This window comes from Strongylocentrotus purpuratus, unplaced genomic scaffold, assembly GCF_000002235.5.
Source record: "Strongylocentrotus purpuratus isolate Spur 01 unplaced genomic scaffold, Spur_5.0 spur5_scaffold_19, whole genome shotgun sequence".
Classification (NCBI taxonomy): domain Eukaryota; kingdom Metazoa; phylum Echinodermata; class Echinoidea; order Camarodonta; family Strongylocentrotidae; genus Strongylocentrotus; species Strongylocentrotus purpuratus.
Genome location: NW_022145604.1, coordinates 4459577 through 4473742, shown reverse-complemented (window position 1 = coordinate 4473742; position 14166 = coordinate 4459577). Strand labels below are relative to the sequence as shown.

The 14166-nt window shown below is 38.5% G+C and overlaps 1 protein-coding gene across 1 annotated transcript in view; it reads right to left on the bottom strand.

The window, feature by feature from the left end:
• The window catches only part of LOC767502 (integrin beta-1-A), a 59719-nt gene extending 59240 nt beyond the window's left edge, over positions 1–479 (bottom strand). The window contains exon 1 of the mRNA XM_030990084.1: positions 300–479. The gene's annotated coding sequence lies outside the window, so the exon portion shown is untranslated. The remainder of the gene's footprint in view (positions 1–299) is intronic.
• Positions 480–14166: the final 13687 nt, after the last annotated feature.

Below are 14166 nucleotides of genomic sequence, written 5' to 3'. Positions count from 1 at the left end.
CAAGCAGGGTTGTTATTTTTGTCGCTCAGGACCACCAACGCCTTATGTAACAGGCATCACTCTTTGGTAGGCCTACGATCATAGCTTGCATAGGTTGAAAAAATAATATTGTGTTCAGAAATGACATTTCACATGACAATATGCAAACACGCAGTACATGTATTGTACGTAAAAAGCAATATGTAAACATTATGATTTGTGCAAATTTGAAGCACGATCCTCATAATTTCCACAAGCAACACAAAATATCTACAGGCAAAATAGCTTCTCCACTTTATGCAACAACAAAAAACACATACCGTTGTTGTTAATTCACACACAAAAATGGCACAGTATCCCGCAACGAGTTTTAAATTCCAAATTATAATATCCGTGTTTGGCGGTCAGACGTGAAAGCAGGAAAGCGTATATTTACGATGAGAAGCAGGCGATAGATGCGCTTCCTGCAAATGCTGCTTCGCTAACTGACGAACAAAATGCGATTGTAAATTGTACGTGCATAGTTGCGGGGGTGAGCGGAAATGCGCAGGCGTCCGTTGCGCGCGTGCTGCTATAGCTATTAGTGGTGGCATTATAATGGTAGGTTCTTCAAGCTGCCTGCTAAATTTGTGATCTTTCATGAGAGCTGACTGATTATAGAACAAGGTCGCGGATTACACAGGCATTACACAGGACGATGACAGAAAGAAACCTTTTTTTCTTCGTCAGTGACAAGGTTGGCTTTCGCTGGATGCTCAGTCAGTTCAGTTGCTATAAATTCTAGCGCATAATATCATAATGCAGATGGCTACAGTATTTGACGAAGCAATGTGGATAATGAGCTCTTCTTTTCATCAGTTTCACAACAATGTCTTTATGATATTGTTACACGAAATGTCAAATTTTAAATGACTTTCCAATTGAATAAATCAGGGAGGTGTTTTATCCCTGAATAAATACAATACGAAATTGTAATATAGCTAGGCCATCATCACATACTAACTTCACTCAATAATCTATTCAGTATAGGGTTAGTCCTCCGCTTTTGGGGGGTATATGCCTCTAATGATCCCGCTACCTTAATTTATTGTAATGATTTGTAGATGATTTTCGTTTTTTTTTCGTTTTTTTTTCAATAAGACAATAATGTTGAGTTGATTTTATGAAATATGCACAAAATGGGGAGTCTCTATGGGTAACCTCAATTTAAATAATAGGAAATCTAATTAAACATTTCTTGATGCATTTGATATGTTTGCATATTAACTTAATACATACCAACACATTTCCCTTACGAAATGAGATAAGTGCAAACAAAAATAGCACTGTTCAGGGAAAATTTAGACTATGATATATACTTTCAAACTATTTAACAACAAAAAAAGAACTGGAATACTCGCGATTATGTTCAACTTTACCATTACTCGAGCTTCTCTTTATGGACACCTTACCCCCCCCCCCCTTTAACTTAAACTCAAACTATATTTTCACAGTCTGACTCTGGATCTGGAAATGGAACGAGACAGTAGGTTGTTAACCCGCTGTCTTAACGTTCCTTTACTCAACAACTTCCTTTCTCCCTCCTTACCCCCTCCGATACCAAACTCAGGAAATAAGTCCTTTCCGGCATTGCGCTATGAATTCCCCTTTGTGTACAGTGGAAGTTGTCTCCCTTTAAATGCGTGATAATTTATGCGATAGTAAGAGCATGAAGTGCATGAAATCATGAATAAATTATCGGAATCCAAACAAAAACTAAATTGATATCTCCAACCAAATCACTTTATAATCACGTGTTTGTGTTTGTTTAGAGGGCACGTATGGAAGTCTATTTAATAATATTCAAATTGACGTAAAACTGAAAGCAAAAAAGACAATAATAAAAAGACAATTTCAACATAAAAATGGCAAAATGACGGGTATTCTCAGTAGTTGATAATTTCAGAAATTTTGCATAAAGTTACATTTCTACCCCTAAATTTTATGTGTGTAGCCGATTGTTTTCTGAACTACATGTCAATGGCACATGCTTCACTGATAAAAAAAAGACCTGATAATTTTTATCACACTTCATACCACCGTGACATTCACATAGCCAGTAGTCCTCAGTAAAAGTGGGTTATGATATATTCTAATTAAAAAAATGTGTTTCGAACATTATAGTAGGACTGGGCCTATTTAAAAAATTCAAATTTTAAAGCCTATCCATATTTACATTCACATTCAAAGGTAAGTTATCATACTCAACAAACATACACTATTAATTATACTGAAAGCATATTTCATTCTATTTGTCTATATAGTAATGAGCGGAAACTAGAAAGGGCCACTTTTCTCCCGATACTTCCCCACCCCTGATACCAAGTGTTGGGAGGCCTGAAGACCATTTTTACCCCCCTTGTCTTATCTGTAATACTCCTAGGAGTGGTGTAGCGTAGATCCACTGGTTATTGAAGGGACCTAGCTTGCTTCATGGGAGGAGGGGGAGCATGTACTGGTTTTACTTGGTAGATTAATTAGAAAATGAAACAGGTCAGCGATTTTAATAGACGGCGGATGTTGAAGGGGTCCTCGAATCTGTCCACCCTTCCCTTTTAACTATCCCTTTCTCCCCCATCTTTTCATCCTTTCCACTGGGCGACACCTGCCCCCCCCCCCCCTATTAGACGTTGATACGCTAAGGACGCATATTCAATTGCTTGTATCAAAAAGACCCTCTTGTGTGCTGGGGGTTATAACAATTTATAAAAGGTATCATAATAATCATAATGCAAACATAACTTTTAAAGGGGTGTGCCCCCTCCACTTCTCCTCCTACACATTTCTAAACTGGAACGAGGCAGGCCTACATATAACATAGAGAGAACAGAGATGTACCATGTACAGAAGATGGCGAACATTACTTACGCAATCGTAACCCGGTATACAGAATACAGCATGATGTTTGCATTTATTAGAGAACGAATCTAGTATCAGCTACCATGTATTTGCCTAAAACGTCCGAAAATAGATATACAGACACGCCATCCTTTCACCCGCGTAATAATCAAATTTGCTCTCGACAAAAACATCATGTACGTCAATAGTTTCCCCCTTTATCCTGAATTGAGAGATCGAGGAATTAGGCTAATTAAGTCAATTAATTAAGAGCGCTAACGCATACACGATGGAGCCCTTCACGATCAAGTGTAAACAGTCAGTTTTGATCAGGAGCGTACAAAGTCAATATGTAAATATTGAATGTGTTATTAAACCACACATGAGTTGAGTTTGGAGCAATGTTAACGAGACGCAAATACAAGGCTCACATTCATTACGCCTGGCGCACACGAGGCGTCCATTTGACTGCGTTCATACCTACGCTCATGAAGCCTGTGAAGGCAGTTAGTGCATACGCCAATAATTCAACGCATTGTTTTTAGTTATGCTCTGTCTATTTTGCGTTATGTCTTCGTATTACCTCTATAGCATTCTCTCTTTGTAACATCACCTCTATCATGTCTATGACATTCTCTCTCCATTCCGTCACTACCTCAATGGTGCGTTAAACGCTGCGTCGGTCGCTGACGCAAGCCTACGTCGGGTAAATTATGCCTCTTTTAGTACATGAATCATAATAGATGTTGATATTGATATCATTAATGCATGCAATAATACAAAAATATTGTCCTTATGCCAAACGTACTCCTCATTCTAACATTCGCTCACTTGTAAAATTCGGCAGCGGGTTACACATACGTGCATAATTATGTAGTTTATCTCTCAAATGACGATCTTTGGATCTTATCGCTATTTACAGGTGCACTCATTCCTGACATGTGTTCACTAATTGAGAGGAACTGTTCATCACCAGGAATCGACCCTTATCTCCTCTTAAAACATCGGCGAACTAGCAAGGCCGGAAAGTTATTACAGCAATCCGATGAGTAACATAGATAGTCTGTTGACAGAAAATGCTCAGGTACTGCCATTATTCTGATTTTTCTCAAATTACAAATCTAAGGATTCGCTTTGAAATCTCCGGCGTCCTCTTAGGAAACTCTGTACCGCAAGTAGAAGATATAAAGAAGATATGAATTGCTGTGACTGGACAGTTTTCAAATGTTGTGTCACGTACGCATATTCGTCATGAAGAAAAGAGGAACTGAATGCAATATCAAATAATTCGTTTTTGTTGTTAAATTTGGGATAAGTAGTCCAGATTATCAGTTTGTTCCCGTTTCCGACTATCGGTAGATGTTCAGAGGAGGGGTCTTGCAAACCGCAGATCCCAGATTAATAACGATTTCAGAGTCAGTCTCAATACTACCCATAGTCATAGATAAGGTGAGCAGGCTCGACTGCTATATCGCAGGAAATAGTCAAGCCTACTAGTCAGAAAGTTGATAGTATTTCCCCCGGATAGCTGAGAAGGCAACTCTGTGCTGGACGAGAACAATGTCTTGGAATTAGCCTTACAAAAGGACATGGAACTTGGTTTCGAACCCTAGATTTCCCGGTGACGATATACTGTCTTGTGATCTACCAACAAGCTCTCAGGATTTGGTAAAAGATGGGCACAAAACCCAAGACTTCTCTGACCAGCCCAAAACCACTTATATAAAACAAATCAAAACAAAAATATGTTGGACGTGTGTACTAAAGCCAAGATATGCCATTTGGGTTTCAAAGGGACAGAAAGGATTTACCCCCCCCCCCCCTCCCCCCATACCACTTGGACAATAAATGTACATGTTATTTGCTAAAATAATCGTAAATCCTTATGGATCAATAATGTGAACAAGGCTCGAAAAGTGATTTTTGACATTTTAATGTCATTATAATCAACAGTCAAGTACAGTGTCATTAGCACTTGTTATGCCGGAAAGATGTGACATGCATTTATTAGTCAAGGTCAGAGTCGTGTTGATATTTGGAGGAATACATGAATGACGCGAGTCCTGTTAAATTGAATTATGTCCTGTACAATATAGGATACTAGGTGACAACCGGGAACTAATGGGGAACACACTTCCTTTAGTATACAGCACCGTTCAACAATTATTGTGCAGCATTTCCTTAATTTCACATTCCCGACACTGTCAATAACGAGAATTCAAACTAGGGGAAAGGTGACAATTTGACGGCAATGACTTCTCTTTCAATATAAATGAAAAATGACGCGGAATGCACGTTATTGGCACGGCATCAAATTGGCATTAGCGCTCGACAGCGATCAAAATTGATTGCTGATTTCCGTCTGTCTTACTTCGAACAGCCTTCGACGGGTTCACTTCGAAAGGACAGTCACTCTATGAATGTCACAGTCTGTTTAACCTCTCCACTACCGCTCCCCATCTTACCAGACCTAAAAGTATTACTAGGGGCTTTTCGTTTGTGTGGACGAGGACGGCGTTCACGTCCTCTAACGATGCAAATTGACGTCAGACACCCGTCCTGTTCACTACCTTATAACCCTTTTCGTTTTAAGTTGACACACGTTCTCTACACGATGACGTAATGGCCCCGCACGCGCTTATTCATTTTCTCCTTCTTTCACTTCTTATTTTGTTCTTCGTTTATTATTCTATTATACTCTCTCTATTTTTCTTATGATATTCTTTGTTTTTCCTTCTTCCATCTTCTCTTCTATCTTTCCATTGTCTATTCTTTATCATTTTCTCTTTCTGTCTTTCCTAATGTTATTGTTGTTGTTATCATTCTATCATTTTTCTTTCTATCTTTCCTCATATTATTCTTTGTTTCTTCCTTCTATCATCTTCTCTTAAGTTATTCTTTGTTTTTATCATTCTATCACTTTCTCTTTTTGTATTTCCTTACGTTATTCTTTGATTTTTCCTTCTTTCACCTTCTCTTTCTGTCTTTCCTTATGTTATTCTTTGTTTTTTCCTTCTTTCACTTTCTCTTCAGTCTTTCCTTATGTTATTCTTTGTTTTTTCCCTTCTTTCACCTTCTCTTTCTGTCTTTCCTTATGTTATTCTTTGTTTTTTTCCTTCTTTCACCTTCTCTTTCTGTCTTTCCTTATGTTATTCTTTGTTTTTTCCCTTCTTTCACCTTCTCTTTCTGTCTATCCTTATGTTATTCTTTGTTTTTTTCCTTCTTTCACCTTCTCTTTCTGTCTTTCCTTATGTTATTCTTTGTTTTTTCCTTCTTTCACCTTCTCTTTCTGTCTTTCCTTATGTTATTCTTTGTTTTTTCCTTCTTTCACCTTCTCTTTCTGTCTTTCCTTATGTTATTCTTTGTTTTTTCCTTCTTTCACTTTCTCTTCAGTCTTTCCTTATGTTATTCTTTGTTTTTTCCCTTCTTTCACCTTCTCTTTCTGTCTTTCCTTATGTTATTCTTTGTTTTTTTCCTTCTTTCACCTTCTCTTTCTGTCTTTCCTTATGTTATTCTTTGTTTTTTTCCTTCTTTCACCTTCTCTTTCTGTCTTTCCTTATGTTATTCTTTGTTTTTTCCTTCTTTCATCTTCTCTTTCTGTCTTTCCTTATGTTATTTTTCGTTTCTTCCTTCTTTCATCTTCTCTAATGTTATTCTTTGTTTTTTTCCTTCTGTCACCTTCTCTTTCTGTCTTTCCTTATGTTATTCTTTGTTTTTTAATCATTCTATCAATTTCTCTTTCTGTTTTTACTTTCTGATTTACGCTGCGATGTAGCAAGATGACGTCATTCTGACGACGGGTCACTAGTTTTCTGACGAACCTCAAATCATCGATGAACGGGTTCGCAAATGTGGCCTGACGACGCCAGACGACCCGACGCATGCGCAGATCGCGGAAATGACGTCACATATTAGACGTCGACTATGTCAACGTGACAAACGAAAACCCCCTACTGTCTTGTTCGTGTCTATATGGCTCTTAATACATCTTTGACGTCTCTAAAGCGTTTTGCTTAAATACTATTAACACGGCCATCCGATTCAGAGTTGACCGCACACAATCTAGGCACATTCTCCACTCCCTGGGGGAGTATTCCAGCCGGGCGCCATTTGATACAGACGCTCACAATGCTGAGCAAACTAGAGTGACCTTTTCATCCTACCGGGTACCAATTCAACACCTGGATAGAGAGAAAGCAATGTGGATACAAATGCCTGGCTTTATTGAGGACATAGTGCCGTGCCGGGGCTCGGACCAACGACCTTCGCATCCCAGCCAAGCGTTTAAACCACTCGACTACGGCATCTCTACCGCGTTGCAGGGTATGACACCCCTTATGGTTTGGCATTGGACGGGTTAAAATCTGGCGACTCGGTGACTATAACAGTGTGGGAGTTACAATATAGAGCGATGACCCTAGTCCTACTGCTGCTAGCCGGGCAATTAATTAGTACTCTAATCAGTCCTACGCCATCCGGGGAGGTTAGACAATGATGATTAATATTATTACACTATTGTGTCTTATGGCATGTCACTTTGTATTCAAATCAAACTGTCTGCGGAGTGGTTAGTATGGCGACTATGAGGCAAAGTAAGTACACCTGTTGCGCGTGACACAAAGTCATGTTTTATCATGGACTTACTATGTAGATCAATGGTTTTATTAAGCAGTAATTATGTAACAATACCACCTGTTTTCATCAAATAAAAACCACCATGGATGCTGTAGATCGTATCTTTATATCCGTGAACATAAATGAATTGGGATAAAAGTAAATCGATACAAATGCATTTGATATGCCCATCGACAAACTAAATGTTAGAAAAAGAACTATAATATTAACCGAAGGCGTTAAAGAAATAATAGAAAGAGAGATGCAGAAACAAGCAAACCCGTATGCGAGAGTGCAGTAGTTATTTGTTCGTTTTTCATAGAATTTCTGAGCATAATAAAAGAACATAACATTTGATAACCTTTCAGTTTTCAACTTTGTATTATGTGAACGTAGAATCTTTTTCTGATGTGTGCCCCCTCCCCCCTCCGGCAGGAAAACCCTGGATACCTAATTAGCATTGGCAGAAAGACCTAGATAAACTTCTTGAATCGTCGAAGAGCAACCAAAATTATAAGTATCTCTCTTTCTACTTCTTTCTGTCTTCTCCAGCATTATTTTAGAAAAGAAGACAATATGAAACCCTAATGAAGAAAGCATCTGCTTCTCCGCACATGGATGATGAAGATTGGAGAACAAACCGAAGATGCGCCAGACGAGATTGGTTTTCCTTTCCTCATCAGGTTCAAGGTCTTGGGTCGTTGGCGTAGCCTCGCTATCCGGGGCCTTGTATTAAAGGCATAGACCAGTTTTTGGAAACGCCCCCTCTCGAAAAATGAAATGCAAGTTGTTATTACCAATCGTGTAAAAGAATATGTTTTGACTAATACGTGATGATACAAATTTTGCCGGAAAACCGCCTACTAATTGATATATTTGGTTAATTTTCATATCGATCCGGCCTGGATAGATATGATGATGATGATGATGATGAACAGCATTTGTATAGCGCCATTTATCTGCAAAAGCATTCAAAGGCGAATTCACTTCAACGTTGGACATTTGGGCATATATTTCTGTTTTTTACGAATTTAGGTTTAAGTATTGCCATCTAAACCTCTGAAGGCGAAATTGAAACAATATCAAATGGATACTTTGCATCAAAAACCCTTGAACCGTAGTTTTACCTCTATCGGTCTCTGTCTTTAAATACAAACGTACATGGTGAAGAAGTTAAAAGCTGTATCTTCCAATGCCTGACACCGCCATTACTCCATCGGGGGTAGTGCGGGCGGGCTTGCACCTGTTGCTATCTACCTGAGACCTGACACATCTTCACGTGCCCTGGATCCGCCATAGGACCTCAGGGATTACCCCCATGATATTGAATTGCTTTCCCCCCTGGTGAAAGGTACGAGAGGTGATAGTCTACTTAACAAAACCCAGTTGTGGCAATGTCAAGAACATGATCGCCAAGACTTTCGAGAAATCAGCTCGAGGGCAATTTCAGTACCCTTTTGTGTAACACGTAGGATTTTGAGGGACCGAAAAGTGATATGGGCTATACAGTATAGTCTATTATTATAATTTCTATCATTATCATTATCATAATCATTAGTATTAGTAGTAGTAATAGTGTTATTATTGTTATTATTATCATTATTACTATTATTATCATCATAATTATTATTAGTATCATTCTCATCATCTTCATTGTTATTATTTTAATCATTATTATGATTACGTCATGCATCATTTTAATCTGTTATGGACGAGTCTTTTTAAAGTGCCTAATGGTGTGGTTTTCTTCAAGGTATTCATTACTCTGTTAAAAGTGAAGAGCAGACTACAAAACAATAAATTAGAAAAGGCTTTTAAGGAGAAAAGGAAGTATACATCTATAGAAGTAACGAAATATTCAATATCTTACATGTATATGTACACGTATATTCATTTGGTTGTATTACCGTTAATTGTATTAATTTGTCGTCATACTCCTAAATATTAAAGTAAAATAGTTATTTTTTTTGTTGCGCATTCCTAAATTACATAACTCCCAAAGTTCTACATGTATATTAAATATATTAACAATCAATGTTTAAAACAAGTGCAATGACCTGGCTTAAGTGTTCGAATGTTATACATGTATGATGAGTACGCAAAATGATTATTCTAAACTTTATTATACAAAGCCTCGTCAGAGAAGACAAGCTATCTAAACACAGCCTATAGGAAATTATCCAAAATCTGGCAAAGACCGCTGTGGTCCACGGGGACATGCAACTTATATTTACCCCTTTTCTGAATCTAAGGCTCGAGATCCGGGCTTGCTCCAAATCGTTTGGTGGTTTTCGTCCCTCTAAATCACGTTCTGAAATTAATTTTCTTAATGAAAGACGCAAAACCCCAACAGACAGGTCGCAAGAAGCAATTTGTCAGAAGCAATTTGCAAACGTTCACCAGAGGATTAAAGTACTCTTTAAGCCGTAAGGTTGCAAACAACGCTTAGTGTTGTTTTTCAGAAATGAAAGGGAATTCATTTACCCCCGTATTTCCAAATTGATAGATTTTATGGGCCTATATATTTAGAAGCTTGACTTACTATTTCATTGTTCAATTCGCTTATACTATAACCTGCCTATAACCTGCCATTTTCGCTTTGGGAAATAACACGAAATCACAGTACGGAATGGTGTCTTCCAGTAACCGTCTTATAGCTAACGACTTGAACTATCAGACCAGAATTATATTACCTGACCCGGATATCCGGATGGATGTCATTGATTAGTGCTATCAGTTTATAATCTACCTTTTACCCCGATACCTCTATAACAAATCAAACTCAAGTTAGCCTACTTCTTCGTAGTTGTCTTCTCAATTGTTAACAGAAGATATATATAGGCCGATTGAAAGCACAATCAAAGTATTAGGAGTACCTCTATTCACTTAAAGGGATCCGGTAACTTTGTCTCAGATTCTGTAACGAAATCCTGGATTTAGCTTATGCTGCAATGATAATTATAAACCTTTAGGTCAGTCAGTATTGTTTTATTTCATGGTGCATGGGGTTCGATAGGTACGCCTATATTGCTAGTAATGTTAAACAGCGTGGGGAGGAAGGGAACAGAGGAGTGAAGAGGGAGAGGGAGAGAAACGGGGAGAGAGGGGGAAAGAGGAATCGTCTACGGACTGCAAATACTGGTGGGGGGAGGGGGACTAAAAGTTTGTACATTATATTAAGAGTTGAACGTGATCGAACAAAAAATACACCCATTGAAGCGGTCTGAAACTGGCTTTATCAAATCTGGTCACATAACATGACAAGTGGTGTGGTGACAATACAGTAGTTTGCTGACATCTGAGAATATATTTATCAAAGAAAGCATGCATATTTTAATGACGTATGTCAAGGCAGGCTGTGCAAGGTAGATCTTGATTTAAATGTCAAATCATTCTTGGCCTTAAGGTGTTTTTTTTTGCATTCCTTCCCCGACAGAATTAGGTGAAAATGAATCACACGGAAGAGAGTTAATGCGTGTACAAGTCAAAAGCTTGTCGGATCTCCGGCCCAAATTCAGAACATTTTCAGGTGAAAGCTTCAGACACGCGAAACTGTGCCTGAGGTCATGGGGATGCGCCTGAAGTAAGCCGACATTATTTGATTCCGATCTACCAGACATGACCTGGTTTTGAAGGGTTAAAAAAGATCAAAGGTAAATCATGGATTTAAATATTTGATGACGCACTGCTTTCAAAATGTAAAATCTTATTCCACTTATTAATACCATTCGGATTCTTGGATGGAATGGGTGTTTTTCTTTTCTTCATGTAATTCGCAAGTCCGAACAATCTCTCAGAAGAAAAGAAAAATAGTTAACATCTTCCTGTGCAGTTATGATCTAACGTTTGAAAGGGTGCACCACAACACAATTTAATATTAAAGGGAAGGGGACAGTCTTGTGTACTTATGATTGGGTTATTAGGGGCGCCGGCAGCCGGCAGGTTGTGCCCTCCCCCTCCCCCCCCCCTCTTTCTCTCTCTCTCTCTCTCTCTCTCTCTATTTCTCTCTTTCTCTCTCTCTCTCTCTCTTTCTCTCTCTCTCTCTCTCTCTCTCTCCTTCCATCCCTCCTCTTACATTTCTTAAACAACCTCCATGGCAGCCTTTCACATCTCAGCACGGATTCCCGATGCCACCTTTAATAAGGAAAGCTGAAACAACATTCAAATAGAATCATTTTTAAGATGCACCTTATCCACAGAAAAACAGTGTTCTCGTATCTCGGCACTTACTGCATCTACCACAACTTAATGCACTTTCAGGGATTTTACTGATTCAGCAACAACATCATCTGGCAGGGAAGAGACGGCACAGTGACCTAAATTGATGACGGCGATCGATTTCTATCTCCCTCCCACTCCCCTCTCTGCATAGCGACATCGATACGGGCTTTGACGCGGAACGACGAAAACATGACCCGGACAACGAAGCCGGGAGGCAGGAAAGACAAAACGGGATAAAATCACCCAAGACTCTCTCCGATGACGCCTGCCATCGTCATGGCACCGTTCATTCTACCTACGTCAAAGTTCCCGTTTGTACATTATAATGTACCTTGTATCTTGCAACATAACGATAATTCTAATAAAAATCCGTTATTGTATAAGGCATTTCAAATCATGATATTTCGTCTCTATGTGCTTCCAAATAAGTTTTGATAATATTACCGTAACTCTGGGTTTAGCTCTGGCAGCCGCAGTCAACGCACAGTCCGTATCAAGGAATAAATCCAGCCAGGCACACATTTCTACACGTGGTTGGATAGTGGCAAATATGGATTATTGTCTTGCAAAAATCAGTCTGGGATTCGAACCCTCAACCCTTTGATTTAGAGTCAAGTGAAGGAACCACTATACCACGACATTTCCACAAAGAGGTGCTCCGACGTTGTCTTTGGCGACAATCACCTCGGGCTTCATTTCGTCAAAGATACAGACTTGGGTTAGGGTTGTAATTTGGGTTCTAGAATAGGTTTAAGTTTAGGGTTAGGGATAGTGTTTGGTCCAGGGTTGCAACTGTCACAAGTATAGTATGTGTAGTACAACCTACAAAGAAAGTGCAAATACTGCAAACCGATAGTTCAGATATTTCGGCAACTTTTTGAGATCAAGTTTTATACTGGTGTGCAAGAATGTCACTTCTTCTTCTTTAAACTTTAAATTTAGTTAACTCACGGTTACAAGTTGAACGCGACTCTTAACTTCTTAATGTTAACGCGATAACGAGCACCGGTGGGTCCTTACTTGAAGGTTCGGAACTTTGATGTAACGCCAGTTTTCAGTTATGATGATTATTTGCCCAGCTTGTGATTTAAAACTATCAATACTTGTTGTTGCGATCTCGTGTGAACCCTTGTTAACTGATATTTGATTATTACTAAATATTTCCCAAACTTAACGTTTAAAACGTTGACGGTTTCATGTGAACATAGCCGATGTAAGGGCATTATAGCAGGCAACGAACACAGCATACATTTTCTGTCCTGACCATCATCGATTTTCTGGCTGAAACCTGTCAGTTCTGCGGGGCGCTAGACGGACATAGAGGGGGAATAGTTCAGTAGGCAAGGACTAAATTAGATTCTCGCCATGTTTGATTAGCGTGGTGAGGCCTGCCAATGATAATAACAAGACATCTCGACGGTTTGCGATCGAATAAATCGACTATTGTTTCAAATAACAGGTTATTATATCTCATAGTCAGAATGAGAAGGTGTCCAAACAGACGTTTCGGGATACTGGCGTCGATATGGGCATGTTCAGATATGGAATTTTGTTTCCTTCCTTATTAATTTCTTTCACACGTTCTTCATGTTTGCTATTGATTCGTAATTCTTTTGTTTCTATCGGTAAATTCCATTTTCTTTCGAACTGATAACAGTGACATAAGCAGTGCCCGAAACGTGAAAGTTCTTTCTAAAACAAAGACATTAATGTTTTTAAAAAAATATAAGGAATGTAGTGGAAAAAGAATGATACTGTATATTCAATTACTCAAGCATAAAAAACCTGCATGTACAGGAGATCTGATACGAACAGCCCTGGATACGAAAGCCAAAGGTAAAACAGATCATTTACAGTGTATGTGAAGCTCGAGATTGAGTGTTTAATTCTAAACTATAATTTCAGTCTAACGACTAACAGAAGAAATTTCCTTTACAAATTTGTAATGAAATGAACTGACTAACCTTTCAATGGCAGGCCCTTGGAAATGAATGTGGAGGGTGGTAGATTCCTTTCTTGTTATCAGAACCTGTCGAGTGAAGAAAACAAAAAAGTTGTCAAACAAAGTGACAACCCGAAAACAAAAATAATACGAAACGAATTCGTTTATAGATATAATTGGGACGCTTGCTTGAACTTTTAATTGGTGCTATCTTGTGTAATTTCCCATAGTCAAGGTGACAGAAAATCGTATCGTAATTATTATGAATCACTAAATAAACAAAAATGCATAATCATGTCAAGTAAAGATGGGTAGAAAGTGTCACGAATTCTGAGCAAGTGAGAGTAATAAATTATACATAATTAATTGATGATATGATAAACGTATTTTGAAATAAAATAAAGAATTCCCGTGTGCAAAATGGTTCAAGTTTTCGTCTTCTCTTCCCAAATCATTCTGGAGGCTCGTTTCGCGTAACTTCAGTTGTAGTGTTCAACAAACACACATCAGACGTGAAGAGATCGACCCACTTA